Genomic DNA, 19,901 nt, shown 5'->3' with positions numbered 1-19,901 from the left:
GGTCCAGGTTCTTGCTGAATTGTTTAGGGCCTTTTGCTAAGTTTCTAAGGCTGGCGTTGAGCTTCTGACCCTCCCGCCTCAGCCTCCTGAGTTGCTGGGATTACAGGCCTGAACCACAGTGCCCAGCATTAGATCCTAACTTAAAAAGAAGAAACACATGTTCAAACAAGAGGTAGAAAGTGGACCATGGGTGGAACTCAATGGTAGAGTGCTTGCCTAGCTTGCACAAGGTCACACACACACACACACACACACACACACACACACACGTGGGAAAATATTAAACTGTTGGTTTGAACAGGGCTGGGGTTGTGGCTCAGTGGTAGAGCAATTGCCTAGCATGCATAAGGCACTGGGTTCAATCCCTAGCACCACATAAAAATAAACAAATAAAATAAAAATATTGTGTTCATCTACAACTAAAAATATATTTAAAACAAAATGCTTTGAACAAACTGAGCTCAGTGATGCTCACCTCTAATCCCAGCCACTCATCAGGCAGAGGCATGATGATCACAAATTTGAGGCCAGCCTGGGCAATTTAGCAAGACCCTAACTCAAAATAAAAAACGACTGGGGGCCTGTTGCACACTTGTAATCCCAGCAGCTCAGGAGGCTGAAGTAGGAAGATTGTAAATTTAAGGCCAGCCTCAGCAACTTAGTGAGGCTTTAAGCAAAGAACTGTCTCAAAATAAAAAGGGCTAGGGATGTTGCTCAGTGGTTAAGAGTACCCTTGGGGTCAATGCCTAGTATCAAATTAACTTTAAAAAGTGGCGGAGGGGGAAAGAGGGGACGGGGCACTAGCTTAGCATGTGTGGGTTGGATTCTCAGCACCTAAAATAAATAAATGAATAAAATAAAGGTCCATCAACATCTAAAAAAAATGTTAAAAAAAAAAAAAGGCAGGATGTAGCTCAGGAAAGAGCACCTCTTAGACTCAAATTCTAGTATAACAAGTTTGAACACCCTGTACTTTTAGTGTTTGCATCATTCACATTGTTATTTTATTTTTTGAACTGGGTCTCCCTAAATTATGCGGGTTGACCTGGAAATCCCAATTCTCCTGTCTCAGCTTCCCAAGTAGCTGGGGTCACAGGTGTGCACCACTGTGCTCAGCACATTTACTTTAAAAAAACAAAAAATAAAACTAAAATATGCTTTTTTTTTTAATTCTAGACATGTATTTTCTGTATATTTTCATAAAGTTTTTATGCTAAAATCATTAATTATTTAAAGTGCTTGTCAATTGTTAAGCTAATTGGTAAACTTAGAACTTCAGACAAAATCATTGCTTACTTCATTCTCTGGTGCCATATTCATGTTTTTCAATGAGATTCATGTTTTAAGTTTAAAGTCAGGGCTTTATTTATTTATTTTTTTTATTTTGATTGCTGGTTTCAGAGGTTCAGTCTGTGATTGGCCAACTCCACAGTTCTGACTCATGAAGCAGAATACCAGGGCAGAAGAGAGCTGCTCAGTTCAAGACAGCCAGGAAGCCAAGAGCAAGTGGTGGCTTTTCTGTGGGTGAGGAAACAGTTTGTTGCAGTGAACATCTAGTCAGATTTGAATTGCAAAGTGCCTAAACCCAGGCACATATACTCTTATAGCATTCAGTGTTAATGCTGATATAAATATACCTCGCTTGTTTTTTTTTTTTTTTTTTTTGGTACTAGGGATTGAACCCAGGAGCACTTCACTGCTGAGTAACATCCCCAGCCCATTTTATTTTTTATTTTGAGACAGAGTCTCACTAATCTGCTGAGCGCCTCCCTAAATTTCAGTCCAAGATCACTTGGCTCCATTGTTTTGGGCCCAGGATGAGACACTGTAATCCCAGTGACCTAAAGCAGGATGGTCAAATGTTTGAGGCAAGCCTCAGCAACTCAGGTGAGTCGTTGACTCCAAATACAAAATAAAAATGTCTGGGGATATTAGCTCAGTGGTAAACACCCCTGTGTTCAGTCCCAGTACCCCTCTCCAACAAAGTAAGACTTATGAATATTTGGATTTCACATACATTTTATTTATTTATTTAATATTTATTTTTTGGTTGTAGTTGGACACAATACCTTTATTTATTTATTTTTATGTGGTGTTGAGGATCAAACCCAGGGCTCTACACATGCTAGGCAAGTGCTCTATCGCTGAGCCACAACCCCAGCCCCAGATTTCACATACATTTTAAATTACTAATGGTTGTAAAATTTTCTAGTTTGTTGTCATGTACTGAAAGAGACCAAAGAAGCATGGCAAACAGCCAGTCACAGTAGCACAGGCTTAGAATCTGAGCTACTTGGGAGGCTGAGGCAGGAAGATTGAAAGTTGGAGGCCAACTTCAGCAATTTAACAAAACCCTAAAATATTTGTTTATTTATTTGCTTCCTCTTTTTTGTTGTTTTATTTTTTTGGTACCGGGGATTGAACCTAGGGGCACTTAACCACTGAGCCACATCCCCAGACCTTTTTGTACTTTATTAGAGACAGGGCCTCCCTGAGTTACTTAGCACCTCGCTGTTGCTGAGGGTGGCTTTGAACTTGCCATCCTCCTGTCTCAGTCTCCCAAGACACTGGGATTACAGGTGTGCTCTACTGTGCCCAGCCTCTTGTTTTTAATTCCCATAATAGATCAGTTCATCCAGCAGCCAGATTTGATTCACCACATTGTTGGTCAAGGGTGAAATTCTCATTCACTCATGTACACACATCCTACAGAAAAGACATAGAAGCAAGTAGTGATCACCATGCTGACTCTGAGGTTCCCCTAGGAAAATACATCCTATGCACAAGGTCATTTTTTACATTAAATAGATATATTTTGATTGAGTCCCGTCTTCATGAGATCACTGATTCCCATTTTCATCCTCTTCCACTTACCTACATTAGGAGCCGTTCACAATTTATAAAGTTGTGTTGTCAGCACAATCAAAATATAAGATCATCAGATAACTGGACATCTTAGAGAAAAATATATTATATGTGGATGAAATAATCTCATTGAAATTAACTTGTTCACAGTTTGAACTCTTAGGCTGTAAAGTAGTTAAAATATACATAAGTTTTTCTTTTTTTTTTATTTATTTATTTATTTATTTATTTATTTATTTATTTATTTATTTTTTTAAAGAGAGAGTGAGAGAGGGGGATAGAGAGAGAGAGAGAATTTTAACATTTATTTATTTTTTCTTAATTCTCGGCGGACACAACATCTTTGTTGGTATGTGGTGCTGCTGAGGATCGAACCCGGGCCGCACGCATGCTAGGCGAGCGCGCTACCGCTTGAGCCACATCCCAGCCCCCTATACATAAGTTTTTCTAGCAAGCTGGAAAACAAGCTATTCAGGATTGCATATGAAGGGCTGGGGATATAGCTCACTTGGCAGAGTGCTTGCCTTGGATGCACCAGGCCTTAGGTTCAATCCCCAATACACACACACACACACACACACACACACACACGAAGTGTTTCTGAATGTGGCAATATTTCATCCACACATAATGAAATCTAGGTGTGTTACACCAATGTTTCTCCTCCCACCCTGAAATTCATAACCATCTCCACTTTACACTCAGGATTTATGACCAAGTCCAAGGGCTTAAAAGAGAGAAAACACATAGACAACACACAGAAGTTTTCTCTGCTTTGAGACAGCAGAAAATCCCAGTTGCTTCAGTTACCAGAGCCAGTTAAGCTGCTTAGGGATTTCACTGTGTCAGGACATAGCCTTGATTTTCAGGGTTGAAGAGGCCAGATGAAGAAGAATGGATTCCGAGTCTCAGCTCAAGGTCAAGGTCCTCTGAATCAGAAAGAGCTGGTGGGTCAGTGGATTTTCACTTGGCGGTGGTCAGGCGCGCGGCGGTGGCGTGCAGGGCCACTGGACCAGGCGGCGGTGCAACTCGGCGGTCGCCTGGCCCCGGAGCTCGCCAGAAGATGTCTCCGGCACCGCGCGACAGGCCGGCCGGCTGCGCCAACAGGCACACCAGGGCTTGCGAGCCGACCTGCTCCAGCGGGCGGAGGAGCGGCGCGCCCGGGTCCGGCGTCCGCGGCCTGGCCACCGCGTGGGCGCCGGGGTCCCCGGGTGCGCGGGCACGGCGCGGGGCGGGGCGGCCCTCGGTCCTCCGGGTCGGCGCGGGGCCCGAGTTCGCCCTCAACACAAAGGAGGGTCCCCGGCGGGGCGTCGAGGGGAAGCGCGGAGGCCGAGCCAGCTGGCGCCGGTGGCATCCTCCCACCCGCCGGGATTGCCCTGCCACACGAATGGAGCCACGAGTCCGATCCTGAGCAATTTAGTGAGACCCCGTCTCAAAATAAAAAATAAAATCCTGACATAGGAACCGTGGTTAAGTGCCCTTAGGTTCAGCCCCCAGTACCCAAACACATAGGAATCCAATCGGAAATGACTTCAACCCCTCAGCAAGAGGCCTCGTGGAGCCTGGGTCCCTGGACATGTGCCACTCAGGCGGACGACTTGGAAATGGTGTCCATGGGTCATAATGTGAATGCTATAAACAAGGTTGATATAGAAATAATTTTTTCAAAACAAGTCAACATGGGACGCCCTGATCTTCCTAAGTCAATGCTTAATACTGAAAAATGTAACTCAAAACACTAGCCCCCATGGCTGGGGGGGAGGGGTAGAGCACCTGCCCAGCATGTAGGAGGTCCTAGGTTCCATCCCCAGCCCCCGCCCCCCACACACACACACAACAGTGGCCCATTTTGAACAACCCACAACATTTTGAAAACAACCCATCTGTTTACATGCTGTTGCAGTTTTCAGAGTGAGCACCCCGTCCACAGTCACACTTCCTGTTCCAGGAAGAAAACTGTTTCCTTCCTCCTCCTGCAGGGATGGCACTAAGGGGACACACGTGGGAGGGGGTCAAAACTCCCAGTGTTCTCCTCCTGCCCCCAAGCCAAGCCACCCATAAGGAGCATCTGTAAGAACCTTGCAATGCAGCCAGGATAGCCCCTCTTGGCTACTCCAGGCTGCCAGCTTACCACCTCCCCCCCCCCCAGAGCCCACACTTAGTTCTTGGCGGGGAAGGGGTGGGGCACAAGGCAGCCATCAGGCCTGGGAGACTTCCAGGACAGGGAGGTGATGAGACCTCGCCATCCTGGGAGGGCTCAGCAGAAGGGCTGAGATCTCCTAGAGACAGGCCTGGGAGACGGGGTCACTCATACCCCATCCCAGGGAATGACTCCCTCTGGGCAGAGGATAGTGGAGATGATCACTGCACCAACCAGCAGGGATAGGGGTTCAGGTGCTTCAGCCATTGCAGTCAGAGCACACTCGCACACAAGGCACTTAAAGTGTGCTTTTACTTATAGATGGAAAAGGGTCACCAGAGCTGGTCCCCCAAGGCTCAGGAACGTGGCCTGTGCCCCACTTGCACCACCACTGTGGCAGCCTCCCCTGGGTTCTATACCTCAGGTGCCACAAGACTCCTGGCCAAAGTTTCCAAGGACAGCCTGTTGTGCTTGTAAGAGAAGCATAACAAACTCAGGCTGCCCTGGTCAGCGCCTCCCCAACTCAGGATGCTGCCTGCCCTGGAGAGGCAGGAATAAGGCCTGGCTATTTCGGGTAGTTCCTCCCTATCTCAGAATGTTGCCTCCCAGTACATTCTAGGTGCCCTTGAGGACTACGGGAGAGACCTCCCCCCGCTCCCCAATTGATCAACCAAGGCCACCCTAGAACTGTCCTATGAGCCCTGTAGGAAGAGTCAGGGCTTCCCAGGAGCCCAGGGCAGAGCTCTCACTGACCTCTTTCAGGCCAAGGGCAGCAGGAAAGAGAAACCTCAGGGACCCCACCTGGTTATGATCTGTGGCCTATTTTCCAGCCTGAGGAGGCCCATGGTGTGAAGCCTGGGGATCGGGGGGCCCAAAGACAGTCTACCTGATCTGATGGCCCAGGCCAGGCAGCTTTAGTGCAGGGCCAGGTGAGGACTGGTGGATGGCAGAAGGGTGCCATGGTGGTGGGTTTGAAGCTGAGTCTCAAAGGATCCAGAATTGTGGAATTCAGAACCTGCTTCTAGAAGACAGTCAGGCACACAGTTGGAGCTCAATCATGTTTAATCATTTAAAGTTTACATTGTTCACTCTTAAAATTTGAAAAGTGTAAAACAGCACGTCACTACACCACATTCCAGAGATGGGGTGCTATCCTTCCACCGGTGCCTGGACAGGATTTCTATCAATTTATTTTAAACAGCTCCTTTGTCTTCGCCTAGAAGAGAGAGCGAGCTCAGCAGAGCCCCATGAGGCGGGCAAGGGAGACCAGCTGGCAGGACTAGGCTTCAAGGGCCATGGAGGGGCTACATCCTTCTCCCAGACCCTACCTGAGCCTCCCCCTTGGTCACGTGCTCTACTGCCTCCCATGCCACCCTAGCCCAGGCCCACGTGCCGTCAGGCAAGAGGCTGCCCATTCTGACCTGCTTTATGGCACAATAGGTGAAGCCAAAAACGAGAGCCACCACCAGCCCAGCCCCGATGAGACATGCCATGGTCCCACCACACGTCAGAGTCACAGACGCACCAAACATGTTCTGGACAGGGGAAGAATGGGTCAGCTGACCTAAGTGACCCTGTGTCCACCCTACATATTCAAGACATGGAGGGGACTATGGGCTCAGGTCCCGGAGGACACTAGGGTAAGACCAGTGAAAAATACAGTGATGTAGAGATGACCTCACTCCACCTTGCTCAATGGGAAGAATAGGGCCCTACCAGACCCCAACCCCCTTCTCTGCAGTAACTAGCTAGTGGCCTCAGGAAAGTGACTTAGCCTTTCTAAGCCCAACCTCCTACAGGTCCTGGAGATCCCACCCTCCACCCCTGGGCTGGCAGGAACCTGGGAGACATATGGAGGCACTCAGGGCAGGCCTGGCTGGTGAGAAATCTCACAATGAGGGCTGACATGCTACACAGGGGTTCAAGGCTTGGGTGTCCAAGGTCCCTCTGATGCCCCATCACTGCCTCTCCAGGCCTGGGAATGAAGGTTGAGGGCTCCTTTGGGTTTCCTGAGAGCTTTCAGGGCTGTGGCTTGGGAAACCCTCAACTCAGGAGTCTTGGGGTCTGAGTCATCCTGGGTCTACCCAAGTAACTAAGGAAGTGACCAGGTCCTGCTCCTGTCCTCAGGTGTGAGTGGCTGGCCATCACGAGACCAGTCTTTGACTCTTACCACAGATAAGGATATCCAGGATCCGAGTTCCATCTTCTTTGTAAGCCTGAAAGAATTCAACCATCTGGGAGAAAGCCCTTGTCATGTTCTGTCACTCATTCCATCTTCTTGGGAGCCCTGGAGCCCCAGACCATGGCAGATCCAAACTCACCAGAACCATACTGGGACAAGAGGCAGAGTGGGCTGCCCAGGACTCCTGGGCTGTCCCAACCAAGCCTCCTTGTGCCTGGAGCATTCCCTGGGCCTCAGATCTGTGAAGGATCAAGGCCTCTGCAGGCCTGGGGGAAAGTGCTCAAGGGCCCTTCAGGGCTGAGCATGGGGGCCATTGCCTCCTGAACTCCCCAGCCCAGCCCAGTGCTTTCCCAGCCCAGGATCCCCTCCACCAGCCTCAGTGCACTGGGGTGGTCATAGAAGCTACTCTCCACCTACCTCTCCCTACATCCTTCCCTCTGCCCCACCCTGTAGCTTCCGGCATAGGACCTGAGAAAAAGCTGCAGAAGGTTGGAGCAGAGAAGAGAACCCAGCTGTCTCCAGCCTCAAGTTGCTAGTGGGGCAGGTTGAGGCCAGCCGCTGCCATTTCTTCTTCAAGCTACAACCCTGTCTGGATTCTCCCAAGGCCTTTGCAAGTTGGGATGGTGACAGCTTCCCTTGGTGTCAGCCCCTGAGGCCTCCTGGCTTCTCATCTTGACTCACCTTGGAAAACATTCCATCCTCTGGGAAGGAGCCCCCTCACTGCTCCCCTTTCTGAAACCCGCCCCCTTCTGCCTGAACACTGAGCATCCAGGGATTGATCCCTCACCTCTTCCTCTGCTCCTTGGGTACTCGATGTCAGCCAGCGGCCCAGTACTTGTTCCTAGCCCATTTACTCTGCTGTCCTGGCTCCCCCACCTCACTGTTCCCACAGAGCCCTGAGTCACCCGTGGGTCCTGGGAACCTGCAGTAGCACAAGCCTGAGCGGGCCTGTGCTTGGGTGGGGCAGTGCAGCCAGAAGCTGGGCCACCCTGGGGTAGGTGTGGAGGAAGAGGCAGCCCTGGTCTTCAACCCACTCTCTGCCACTTCCTCCCCAGTACCCCTGCCTCAGCCCCCCCCCCCATTTCTAACCTTCCACAGCCTTGACACCCCATGCCCCTGTTGTCCTTTTAGAAGGAAAGGTCTGACTCTTACCTGCAAAGAGGGCCCCTGCTCCACCTGGGCCTCCTGTTAACTGAGAACCCTTTCTGGCCTTTACCACCCCTCCCCAAAGACCTTTTGGCTTCCCAGACTAACCCCTTGCCCTTACCAATAACGAGGGACTCCCAAACCCCAAAATGAGCCACCGGGGGGACTCCCACTCCTGGTAATGAGCTTCTTGAGGGACTCCCACCCCTGGGGGGGGGTCTCCCTCCTCCTTCCTTGCCCTCACCTTGGTGAAGAAGGTAATCTGCTCAGTTGCAAAATATTTTCTGTCTGAGACTGGGAACTCAAAACCAGAGCTGAGCGGCTGGCCCCACCCTATTTCCTCTTCTCTGAATTGACTTATTAAAATGATGATGATTTATCTGAAATCATGTGACACAGATTGGCTCTGTGAAGGCTATGGGCCAGAGGCCCCAACGAACTTCCTCTACCTGCCCTCATGCCCCATCCTAAATGAGCCTGCCACCCAAACTTCTCCCATGATCTGGTCCAGCTAAACACTATGAAACCCAGACCTTGTTAGAGCCCATAGTCTTTTCCCTCTCAAAAATGTGCCCCTCTATTGCTTAATAAAGTATCACTGATCCATTGAGATCTGACTCCGTTTCTTTTTCTTTTTGTATTCCCTTTCATGTGCTTTCATTTGGTACTAAACTCAAGAATGGAATTCAGGACTCTTTACCCTTCACTGTCCTAAAGAACCTCTACCACTTTTCCACATTTCCCTCTCTCTCTGCCTTATACTCAAAGAAGGAATCCCTTCATGAATCCTGGGCTAGATTTTTGCTGCCTTACTGCTGTGTGGATGGAGCAAGGACCTACATAGGGTCTTTCATTGATATTAGAAGCATCTTCCTCCAATCTATCCAATCCAATTCCTTCCCTCCCTTATGTATTCAGACCTCCGGATCAGAGGCTGATTTCTGCCATTTTGTTCCTGCCTGCAACACTGGCCTTCTAGTTCTTCGGAGAGGAGAGATAAGATCCCTTCCAGGGCTGGGGATGTGGCTCAAGTGGTAGCGCGCTCGCCTGGCATGCGTGCGGCCCGGGTTCGATCCTCAGCACCACATACCAACAAAGATGTTGTGTCCGCCAAGAACTAAAAAATAAATATCAAAAATTCTCTCTCTCTCTCCCTCCTCTCTCACTCTCTCTTAAAAAAAAAAAAAAAAAAAAAAGATCCCTTCCAGTCTCTTGCTGAGATGCCCTGACTGAGACCCTTGCCTTTTGGTTCATCTGGACCCTGGGTGTCCTCTACCAATGGGATTGCAGGAAGGGACACCCTCTCATTCTCTAGTGGAACTCTAAGTGTATAAAACTGCTGCAAATCCTGGGCTCAGGGCCTCTCAGTTCTTCCCTCTCCTCCTCCATCGATTGCCAAGGTGACCTGCCTCCAGGGAATTGTTCTTCCCTTCAAGGAGCTGTAGGAGATTTTAATGAAGTACCGCCTGGGTAGCTCCTTTTCTACCCATTTGGACAGACACAGAGGCACCCCTGGAAAGCTTCTTGCCCACCTTTGGCCCACCTTTTGGTCAGTAATCTTGTAGGTAGGATGGGGGGAGTAGAAAACCTGCTAAATGTTGTATATAATAATTCTATCAAATGGTTCCACTGTAATGACCCCCACATGCTTTCTTTTCCAAGAAGCAATTTACCTGCAGCCTTGCCTGGCTTCTGAGGACAGGATATGTCACATTCCTTAGCAAACTACCTGTTCACTACAGGAGAATGCAGGCCCAAAATAATGTTGATAACAGGAACTCAAGTTTTCCTGAGGGAGGAGACTTTAGTGACCTGAAATTCCAGGAGGTTCTCAAGATAGAGCTTCCCTAGCTTTAAAATTAGACTATTTTCTAGACTCTCATAATACACATTGTTTCTCTGTACTCCCCACTCTGGCAGGAAAAAGACCAGAAAATCTGGTCTTTAATTAGAGTAAAACTACCCCTCAGCTCTCTGTCGTAGTTCAGGAACACAAATTGTTTTTTTTTCTCTCGTGGAGATATCACCCAAAACTCCAGTAGGCTTGCCTCCCACTTCAAATTGAGGAGCATAATATGAAATCATGGTCCTGTGAGTATGAGGACCCAAAAGGACAAAGGGAACATGTAAGAAATTTTAAGGGCACAACTAGCTGACAAATGTCATCCCTCAATTAAAATAGTTATCAATCTGAATGAGGCTCCAGCCAGAGGTCATGGAAGAAAGGGCAGAAACTACTGACCCCTAGAGTCTCTGGGTTTAGGGAGCTGTCTCCTAGCCAAAGAGACAGTTTTCTTGGCACTGGTGCCTATGTCTCTTTAAAAAAAAAAAAATCTTTTTTTTCAGAGGGGATTCTCATCCTCAAAAGTTATAGTAGAGGATGGCATAATCACAGTTGAGATAAAGTGTAGGGCACGTCACATCAGAGAAATAGAAACCTATGATGGAGAAAAGGAAACCTAACTTGCAGACTGATGCTCACTTCCTGGTCTTGGGGCAGCACATGGCTAAGATGGCGCCTGGCGATCAGCCAGAAGGCGTTACCGTGGGTTGTGACAAAAAACCGGACCACCTCTAGGATAGGCTCAGAACCCTTCTGTCCCTGTCCTCGTGGACAGCTCCTGTCTCCCCTTCCTGCCTGTAAGATGGGTGCACACGTGAACTCTCCCCACCCTGCTTACCTTTATCCTGATGGCTCCTGTGCCTTATATTAGCTGTGTATGCTTCCTCAATAAATGAGCTCAAGTCTTGACTGGTCTCCCTGATGCATCTGATCGTCTTCCTGCCAGGGAGAGCTGGGTGCCGGCGAACCCCAACAATAAAGGAAATGCCTAATAATTTTCTGCATCCAACCTGGTCTAACTTCCAACTGCTAAAAACAAACAAACAACAATAAAAAATGATTAAAATGCCCTATGCAGAGGTTGTTCAAAACAGCAACTTTGGGGCTGGGGTTGTGGCTCAGTGGTAGAGTGCTCGCTTAGCACATGTGAGACACTGGGTTCGAACCTTAGCACCACATAAAAATGAAATAAAGATATTGTGTCCACTGACAACTAAAAAATAAATATTTAAACAACAACAACAAACCCCAGCAGCTTCACTTAGTTTTTGCTATCTCTATCTCACCAAGGCTTGCATTGAAAAGTAAATTGTAGGGGCTGGGGATGTGGCTCAAGCGGTAGCGCGCTCGCCTGGCATGCGTGCGGCCTGGGTTCGATCCTCAGCACCACATACCAACAAAGATGTTGTGTCCGCCGAGAACTAAAAAATAAATATTAAAAATTCTCTCTCTCACTCTCTCTTTAAAAAAAAAAAAAGAAAAGTAAATTGTAGAGGTCTGCAGGAAAAAAAAAATGTCACTTTTAAATGCCAGCCCCCACCTTTCTGACCCAATCATTTGTTATTTATATGGTGGGACCAAATGGCTGGCTATCTTACCGTGCTGCTTTTTTTTTAGAGAGAATTTTTAAATATTTATTTATTTTTTTAGTTTTTGGTGGACACAACATCTTTGTTTGTATGTGGTGCTGAGGATGGAACCCAGGTGCCCCATGCTGCTTTCTTAACAAGTTTCTCCCTAAATACTACAGGACAGGGAGGGAAAAATGAAATGATCAATTCTTCTTTACCTAGAGAATCTTTACCTAAGAATTTCAGGGTTCACCATTCCTTTATCTTTTTTTTTTTTTAAAGAGAGAGTGAGAGAGGAGAGAGAGAGAGAGAGAGAGAGAGAGAGAGAGAGAATTTTAATATTTATTTTTTAGTTCTCGGCGGACACAACATCTTTGTTGGTATGTGGTGCTGAGGATCGAACCCGGGCTGCACGCATGCCAGGAGAGCGTGCTACCGCTTGAGCCACATCCCCAGCCCATCCTTTATCTTTTTTTTATAATGGGGATTGAACTCTGGAACACTTGACCACTGAGCCACACGCCCAGCCCTATTTTGTATTTTATTTAGAGCAGAATCTCACTAAGTTGCTTAGCACCTCACCTTTTTTTTAAATATTTTTTTTAGGTGTTGTACATAATGTCTTTATTTTATTTATTTACTTTTATGTGGTGTTGAGGATCGAACCCAGGGCCTCCAACATGCTAGGCAAGCACTCTACCACTGAGCTACAAGCCCAGCCCCAGCACCTCACTTTTGCTGAGGCTGGCTTTGAACTTGTGATCCTCCTGCCTCAACCTCCTGAGCTGATGGGATTACAGACATGTAATCACCATTCTTTCAATATCTAAACTAACTCTCTGAGTCAAAAAGTAAACTCTGATCTCATAATAGCCTTGTAATTTTTTAAGAACTCTTTTTTTTTTAATTCTACATTTTTGGAAACCATGATTTTATGATTTGATCCTACATGACTAAACCAATATATTTTTCCAATCAGCCTTATTTTATCTAACTGTAGAGGTTTTTGCACTCTTTGTTCAGGGATCAGTTTTCAAGGGTTAGCTCTCAAATGCAGTGGGAAAATTTCCTCTTACAAGATCCTAAATAGGACTTCGACATGGTGATGCTGGAAATAAATCTAATAGAAGATTTAATAAACATCTATAGTGTTACCTCCTACCTGTGGAGCTCTACCTACAAAAAGCTAGAAGATATTGCTCCTTGTCTGTCTTGTGTATGTGCGAACACATGTATTGTGTTGTTATGTCTATATGTGCCTGTGTCCATATGTCATGTACATGGTATCAATACTGGCATATAGATATATGATTGCTCATAAATTAAAATATAAAAGAAAAATGGATCAGATACCTTTTAGTTCACATGATTTAAGAAGCTCAATGTAAATTAGGTAAACAAATGAGAGTAAAGATGTCTTTAAAATTACTAACTTACAAGATTTTCTAGGTGGTAAACAAGAGAGTGTTAATTTCTATAAAATGTCTAAAACATAATATCCAGGGCTGGGGATCTGGTGTCTAAAACATAATATCCAGGGCTGGGGATCTGGCTCAAGCGGTAGCGCGCTCACCTGGCATGCATGCGGCCCGGGTTCGATCCTCAGCACCACATACCAACAAAGATGTTGTGTCCACCGAGAACTAAAAAATAAATATTAAAAATTCTCTCTCTCTCTCTCCTCTATCACTCTCTCTTTAAAAAAAATAAATAAAATAAAACATAATATCCATTGCTTCTAGGATTTTTATTCAACAAGGAAGACATGGCTAGTACTGTTAACTATAATTGTCTGATAGCTTGGATTTTACAGTTAAAAATAAGTAAATTAGGGCTGGGGATGTGGCTCAAGCGGTAGCGCGCTCGCCTAGCATGCGTGCGGCCCGGGTTCGATCCTCAGCAGCACCACATACCAACAAAGATGTTGTGTCCGCCGAGAACTAAGAAAAAATAAATAAATGTTAAAATTCTCTCTCTCTCTCTCTGTGCCCCCCTCTCTCACTCTCTCTTTAAAAAAAAAAATAAGTAAATTAGATTTAACATAATTGGAATTAATCATAAATGTGTTTATTATAGATATCTGATTAATTTACAAAGTTAAGGTGCTAACTACTCTTTTTAAATTTTATAAGGTAACATATTTAAACATTACGTGTGTTTTCATAAATGGGTAAATGGAAAAATGTTTAAGATTGTTTTGTCTGTGTCTTTACTGAAAACAAGGTTAAGTTTTATTTAGAGCAGCTAACTGGTCTTAAAGGAATTAGGGTTTGTACAACTTTGGTTAAACAACAACTGTTGTTTTAAAGTATTACATTACATTTCAGATTCTGAATTTTTCTTTAAAAGCTAAACTTGGCCAATACAAAAACATTAATGTGATTGTGGTTCCATTATTGGCCTTTTTGTATGTTAAGAGGCCAGTGATCTTCTAAGTATACAAGACTTTGAAATATAAGATTTAGAAGAACATTTTACCAAGCTGGTGTTCTTCAAATTAATGTTTAAAGGTTTTGGATTATAAAAATTATGTTTCTTAGTTTATAGCTTAGTTTATACAAACTCAATATATTTTTACTACTGTTGATATCATTTTATATTTTTCTTGTAAACCTTAACTGCTGTCTGTCAGTGTCTTACAGAAGTACAACTTTCAATATAACAACCTGAGTTAATTTGAGATAGAATTGTGGGGACAGACTAGGCAAGACAGCAAAGAAAGCAAGAAACAGGTTATTTGTCTGCAGCCAAATAAATTTATTTTTCAGAGGGCAAAACTTTTGATGTAATCAATCAATCCCCCTGAACCCCTAGCTCAGGCAGTTTTAGAACTTTATACCCAGTGTGTAGGGAGAGGGATTCAGAAGTTCACAATCTGCAGAAGTTTAGTTGAAAACAGCTGTTTCTTTCACTGTTCTGGGCAAGTTAACCCTTCAAGGATAGCGTGGAGAAGGGTCCAGCCCCATACCTTGGCCAACCTGCTGTTGGTAGCGGCAGTTTAGATGGCCTAAGCCCTCCTACCTCCAACTTTCCTTATAAGCATTGTGCTCTCCTTTCTGCATGACTTCACTGGCCCTCACCCTTTCACAGACCAGTGAATCTTGCCTGGGCACACCTCCCAATAAATCCTCTTTTGGTGCCTTATTGTTCTATGGTTCCTGATCTCACCCACCTTTTCTGCTTTACAATGACCTCCTGATCAGGGGAATCCATGAGTTAGTCCCGTTAATCCTTTTATCTTGACATATTTCCCAATTAGCTTATTTTATTTATTTATTTTTTAGTATTTATGTTTTAGGTGTAGTTGGACACAATGTCTTTATTTTATTTACTTATTTTTATGTGGTGCTGAGGATCGAACCCAGGGCCTCGAACATAGGCTGAGCTACAACCCAAGCCCTTATTTTACTTTTTACAAATTAACTGTTAAACTACAATGATGCAAAGAAAAGACCATGGACTCCAATTTGAATAAAATTGAAGTAAGCTTATATTTGTGTACACAGGAGCTGGCCAGGACTGATTCTCCTAAAACCCTGGGCTAGAGACCAGCATCCCAGCTCTCTAGGAACATAGTTTTATAGCACAAAAAGTTTCAAATGGGGGTGTCTTGAGAACTTACAGATAACAGGATTTTGACAAGCGTAATACAAAGGCAGATAGTAGGTTAATGATCTACATGGCTTAACATTTCAAGGTAGGGAATACATTTAGATCCCAACATCAGAATTTATAAGGCACTACTAAGGTTTTAGAGAGGGTTGTTATCTGGTCAGGGAAAGCCAGGCATGGGTGAGTTTAAGGCACAGGCAGAAATTCCAAACAAGTTTAGAAATTGTAGTAATTTATAGTAAAACAGAAATTAACTTCTCATGATTTTGTGACAAGATGGCTCCCAATCTTAAGTTGGAATTAGGCTGCGTTCATCATAAACCTTTTACTTTCTTTCACCCTTTGCTTTCTCATCTACTTTCGAAGTAATTTAAAGAAGGACCCTAAAGAAATTTAAAGAACACTTGTGACCTTGCCTGCATTTCACTGCTCATTGCTAGCTAGTACCTAACACAAGAGCAGACAAATTCATTGAGACAGACTGTAAATGAGAACTTATAAGGGCTAGGTAGGGTATAGTGGAGACATGGGTAATTATTTAATTAAGAGTACAGATTTCTTAGGACTGGGGATATAGTTTAGTTGGTAGAATTCTTGCCTCAAATGCACAAGGCCCTGTATTCAATCCCCAGCACCGCAAAGAAAAAAAAAGAAGAAGAAGAAGAAGAGCACAGAATTCTTATTTGAGATACTTAAAAAGTGCTAGAAGTGGATGGTGGTGAAGCTTTGCATGATATTTTTGCTGTTGGCTCAGTCCTTGTCCCTGATGCCAATCCAAAAATAAGAACACAGTTTTGAGAAAAAGGAAAAAGAGAGTTTATTGCTTTGGTAGCAAAGGAGAAACACAGGGGACTCCTGTTCTAAAGGGTGTAATTCTGCCCATCAGCCAGAACAGGGGCTTTTAAAGAGGTGACTCAAAAGTTTGGAGTTGTAATCCACTTGTTAATTTGGGAGATAGCTGCCTAGGATGGATGAGGAGAAAGGTAATCCCATTTCCCCAGAGATTTGGGATGGAGAGAGATTAGGGAGGAGCAGGGAGAGAGGAAGAAAAAGAAACATGTCCATTTAAAAAAATAAGTTGCAATGGCAGAGCAGCAAGGCCTATATGGAAAGCATAAAGTGAACACTGTTACAATATTGTGAAGGTACTTAATGGCACTGTTGTGTAATTAAAAATGGCAAAATTTGTCAGACCTAGTGGTGGACACTTGTAATCCCAGAGGTTTGGGAGGCTGAGACAGGAGGATTACCAGTTCAAAACCAGCCTCAGCAATTTAGCAAGGCACTAAGCAGCTCAGTGAAACCCTGTCTTTAAATAAAATAGGGCTGGGAATGTGGCTCAGTGGTCCAGCCCTCTGAGTTTAATCCCCAGCACACACACACACCAAAAAAAAAAAAAAAAAAAAAAAAAGAGGCAAAAATGATAAATTTTGTTATCCACATTTCACCACCGAAAAACTACAGACTTTGTTGCTTATCAGAACTACAAAAATTCAGAAGTGTAGCACCTCCCTCTATTGGCGAGATTGTGGGTATGCAGGCACTCCAATTCACAAGTGGGAATGCAAATTAATAGTCCTTACTTAAGAGAAATTTGGAATCACTAACAAAATTGCTTATTTCTACTTTTTGCTCTAGCTTTGTCATTCCTAGTTATTCTCTCAGAAGCTACACCCCCAACAATATGAGGTGCACTTGATTAACAATTGCAGCACTGTTTATAATTAGAAAATACTGGAAACAACTTAGATGTTCAGGTATAAAATAGTGGCTGAATAAACAACAGTATCTCTACACATCTCTATGAGATATGGAATGATGGCCAGGATATGTTGCTAAGTGAAAAGAGCAAAGTGTGAAAGAATATCTAGAGTATGTTACCTTTCTTTGTGTGAGAAAGGGAAGGCTCAGTGGTAGAGCCCTTCCCTAGCATGTGTGAGGTTCTGGATTGGATCTCAGTATTGAGGGGGAAAAAAAAAGGGTGGTGTGGCGGTAGTGGTAAGAAAACAGACATTTGAGCAAAAAGAAACCTAGCGAAGTAAAATTATGACTGAACTTGTTTGACAAAAGGGAGTGGACAGGGATGAGAAACAAGACCCTTCTCTGAATCTATCTTTTTGTATATGCCTGACTTTTAGAACCATGTTATTGTTTCACATATTTGAAAAACAGTAAACCAAATAAAACATAGAAGGATGGGAGTGAAAGACCCTAGCCCAGTCAGCCCAGTTACCTAAGGCCAAGATATGAAACCAAGATACCAGGCACGCCATAAACAGGTTCAGGCGCCAGGCATGCTCTCCGGACAACCGGTTGAAGAACAGAGCACCTGCATCCTGAGGCATAAATGAATAAAACGGAACAGATAAGCAGGAACAGAAAGAATAGAATGCAGACCTGTGGTTTTTGGAATGCAGACTTGTACCCCCTAGGTGGCCTATATGCTAGATTTAAACAAACCAATAAGAAACCTGTTGCTTCCCGCGCGCGCGAAACCTGTCCCAAACCCTATAAAAATCTCTGTATCCCCAAGTCTGGTGTGCCAGTTCACCAAAGCTCCGGCTGAGGTTCTGCTGGGCACCCGCAGGCGCCTGTGTCCCAATAAACCAACCTCTTGCTTTTGCAGCCAGTGTTTCGTGTGATTCTCCTTGGACAGGGATACGGGGGTCTTTCATTGGACGGGGGGGTCTTTCAGGAGGAATCCTAAGATTTAATACAAACAGAACCAAATTATATTTCAAGTGAAACAATAAAAGTGTGTACAGCTGGAATAATTTTTGCACACAGTGTTTTAATTGTGTGCCCTGAGTCTAAAGACAAAACAAATTCCAAACAAATATTGGGCTCTAATTTGTAGGTATACCATCCTTGTCCCTACAGGAAGTCTGTACAAACAATTTTGAAGCTACTTTTTACAATTTTAGGATGAAGCACATTAGTGAATATATTGGGGAGTGCCTGCCTAGCATGTGTGAGGTCTTGGTTTGGACCCTACCAAAACAAAACAATAACAACAAAAGGTGGTGGGGTGGAATGCAAGACAAGTTTCTCAGAGGAGGAAAAGGAAATTCAAAAAGGGAAGTACAGAACAAACCCAGTAGCATTAGGTGCAACTAGACATCAGTGTCATGGATATAGGACTATATTTCATTCAGTTCTGTTTCATCACCTCAAGAAAGCCTAGAAATGATACCCCAGTAACTGTAAGTTCACCTAGTATTCAGCTTTTGGCTTCAAGATACATTTCCCACTGGGTACTTCAACTATAGAAGGTCTATTAGTTGGCTTTTCATTACTGTAAGTAAAATCACCCAAGGTAGGATAATGTTCGTTACAGGAGGGTTTACTTAGTTGCAGCTTTGGAGGCTGAAAATTGGACCAGCCAGTGTGCAGGCTCTGCTGTGGGCCCTCTACCTTTGACTGCATCACCTCCTGGCCTATGGCAATGGTGGGAGCACGTGCAAGAGGAAGCAGCATTGCTTCAATGTCACTGCTGATTTCAAAAATTATTACTGTGGATTCATGGGGGAAATTCACTGTTAACACCATGGGAAGTGGATATTTCTTGTGATGGGGTTGTTATGAGGATTTAATGCACGAATGATTCAGATAGAAAATTCAGCACAAAATATCTCATCAACACGGAGACGTCACGGGTGTGGGGTGGGGGGTGTCTGGTTTCAGGGACGCCTGTGACACATGGCCGGCTGGCTCCGTTGCAGGGAGAGGCTCAGGGAGAAGCTGACACCAGCCCGGGGGCCTCCACCGCAGGCACCCTAGTGCCCTTTGTGGGCACGTTAAAAATAAACAATCTACTAACACCCTAAGCAGGCTTCGCGCGCACTCGAGGGAGGCAGCAGCTAGGGCGTCCGCGCGGCCTCCACAAATATCGGTGGCGTCGCCTGCAGCGCGCGCTGCTTCCGGAAGAAGTCACGTTTGCAGTACTCCGCCTGAAGGCAACAGGACGCGACTCGCCGGGGCCTGCCTTCCTCTCGCTCAGTACCGGCCGGCGGCGGGCCTGGCCTTCCTGCAGGCCCAGGGCTTGAGGCTGGGCTCCCCGCCCCCAGCAGTGCGAGCGGATTGGGTTCTCAGGCGACTCCATCCAAGTACGACAGATCAAGTGCTAAGCGGGCCAACGGTCATAGTGTCCCCAGGATTGGGCCATCTCCGCCCAACATGGGGAGACAAAATGGCCGCCGTGCCCCGCGCCAAGGCTACATACGGGTTCCGCGCCGCGCCCGGACTACAATTCCCAGAATGCCCAAGGTCGAAGGCAGGAGTCTGAGACGCGCTCGGGGTCGTTCAATGTGGCGCTAGGTCCTGAGCCCTTCCCCCAGCGAAAGGCCTCCTGCAGACGCTGAGGTCTCGGCCCTCTCCGCTGTTCATCCCTGCACAGGCTGACGGGACTCGTAGTTTTTCGGCTGAGGAGTTCAACCTCCCAGCACCCTAAGGAACGTTTTTTCCCGGTGTGGCTCCCGCGCCTGCGCACAAGGTCACGGGACGTACTACGGGTCCCGGCGCGCCTTGCGGCGCGCAAGGACT

General features: G+C 45.6%; 2 long non-coding RNA genes across 3 annotated transcripts; both read right to left on the bottom strand.

The window, feature by feature from the left end:
- Nucleotides 1–4,088: 4,088 nt before the first annotated feature.
- Nucleotides 4,089–11,005, bottom strand: LOC144367566 (uncharacterized). Of its 2 annotated transcripts, XR_013427087.1 has the most exons (6): nucleotides 8,578–9,467; nucleotides 7,176–7,221; nucleotides 6,427–6,540; nucleotides 5,892–6,221; nucleotides 4,757–4,852; nucleotides 4,483–4,497 (listed from the first exon to the last, which is right to left on the bottom strand). It is a non-coding gene; the product is annotated as an uncharacterized LOC144367566 (long non-coding RNA). The 2 variants fall into 2 exon arrangements; XR_013427086.1 differs by having other exon boundaries at nucleotides 4,089–4,497; nucleotides 4,757–6,221; nucleotides 8,578–11,005.
- Nucleotides 11,006–15,213: 4,208 nt separating this feature from the next.
- On the bottom strand, nucleotides 15,214–19,857 carry LOC144367567 (uncharacterized). The gene is made up of 2 exons (XR_013427088.1): nucleotides 19,180–19,857; nucleotides 15,214–18,062 (listed from the first exon to the last, which is right to left on the bottom strand). It is a non-coding gene; the product is annotated as an uncharacterized LOC144367567 (long non-coding RNA).
- Nucleotides 19,858–19,901: the final 44 nt, after the last annotated feature.

This window comes from Ictidomys tridecemlineatus, chromosome 10, assembly GCF_052094955.1.
Source record: "Ictidomys tridecemlineatus isolate mIctTri1 chromosome 10, mIctTri1.hap1, whole genome shotgun sequence".
Lineage (NCBI taxonomy): Eukaryota > Metazoa > Chordata > Mammalia > Rodentia > Sciuridae > Ictidomys > Ictidomys tridecemlineatus.
The sequence above is the reverse complement of the archived record's forward strand: the minus strand, read 5'-3'. Positions and strand labels throughout refer to the sequence as shown.